This window comes from Jaculus jaculus, chromosome 11, assembly GCF_020740685.1.
Source record: "Jaculus jaculus isolate mJacJac1 chromosome 11, mJacJac1.mat.Y.cur, whole genome shotgun sequence".
In the NCBI taxonomy this organism is placed as follows: Eukaryota; Metazoa; Chordata; class Mammalia; order Rodentia; family Dipodidae; genus Jaculus; species Jaculus jaculus.
Genome location: NC_059112.1, coordinates 98,437,360 through 98,438,855, shown reverse-complemented (window position 1 = coordinate 98,438,855; position 1,496 = coordinate 98,437,360). Strand labels below are relative to the sequence as shown.

The 1,496-nt window shown below is 48.1% G+C and overlaps 1 pseudogene; it reads right to left on the bottom strand.

The window, feature by feature from the left end:
* Window positions 1-363: 363 nt before the first annotated feature.
* Window positions 364-670, bottom strand: LOC105943638 (annotated as a pseudogene).
* Window positions 671-1,496: the final 826 nt, after the last annotated feature.

Sequence of the window (1,496 nt, the reverse complement as noted above, 5' to 3'; positions counted from 1 at the left end):
CTCAGTGGAAGCCAGGTGTGATGGCACATGTCTTACAAAAAAAGACCCAAGATTGTCAAGGTATTTATCCTCCACGCTGGTAGCTTCTTCCTCAGCAACATATGTAAGAATCCGTTAGCTACATAACAAGAATGGGTTCTCTTCTTACACTACAGTGACCGTGAGAAGGTAACAAGTAGGAGTTTTTTTTGACCAACAACAGACTCCTTTTTATTGAGTGTGTTTAGTCAAAAACACCAAAGCCCTAGCCGGGTGTGGTGGCACACACCTTTAAATCCCAGCACTGGGGAGGCAGAGGTATGAGGATCACCATGAGTTCGAGGCCACTCTGAGACTCCATAGCGAATTTCAGGTCAGCCTGGGCTAGACCCTCCCAAAGCCCATGTCATCATCAGACTCTTCAGACTCTTCTTTCCTGGTTTCCACGTTCTTCTCCTCAGCTGGGGCACCAGCCGCAGAAGCAGGCCCACCTGCCCCCACGTTGTAGATGAGGCTCTCGATGGATGGGGACATTGGCCAGGGCCTTTGCAAACAAGCCAGGCCAGAAAGGTTCAACGTTCACATTGGCTGCTTTAGTGAGGGCGTTGACCGTAGCCTCCATGACAGTCACTTCATCAATGTGCAGGATGAGGGCCGAATAGATGCAGGTGAGCTCTGAGGCCCAGGCCATGGCATGGACTGCCTGGAGCGGTGCTGGTCGCCCTGATGAAGTGAGGGCCTCACCCCACCGCGGCCTTCGCTTTCTCAGAAGAACCCAAAGAACTGAGCACCTTGGAGGCAGCTGAAGAAAAGACAAGAGTTTTATGAATCTTCAGAGGGAGGAGAATTCAAAACTCTTAGGAGTCTATGAGTACCCACTGAATATATGTGACATGGATAATCTTTTTTTTTATTTTAAAATATTTTATTTATTTACTTATTTATTTGACAGAGTAAGAGGGAGAGAGAGAATGGGCGCACCAGGGCCTCCAGCTACTGCAAACAAACTCCAGACGCATGTGCCCCTTGTGCATCTGGCTTATGAGGGTCCTGGGGAATCGAACCTGGGTCCTTTGGCTTTGCAGGCAAACACTTTACCTGCTAAGCCATCCTTCCAGCCTGATACAGGATAGCATTCACTGTTATCTTGACATGCTTTATCACCACCATAGAAACACATCTCAGAATGTGTCTATGTGGCTGTTTCTAGAAAGGCCTAGCTAAGCAGGGAATCTCCACCCTGGGTATGGGTGGTGGTGACCTTCCGCAGGCTGGTCCAGGGCTGCAGAAAAGGAGAAAGCAAACTGGTCTCCAGCATTAATCTCTGTACTTCCTGAATGCAGATGCAATGTGACCAGCTGTTCCTGCCACCATGCCTTTCCTCCATGATGCACCATACTCTCAAACCGTGAGCCAAATAAACTCTTCTGTCCTTAAGTTGCTTTGGTCACAGCAATGAGAAAAGTAATGAGTATAAAACATCAGTTTATGAAGTTGAGATGTGGACATCTGTAGGA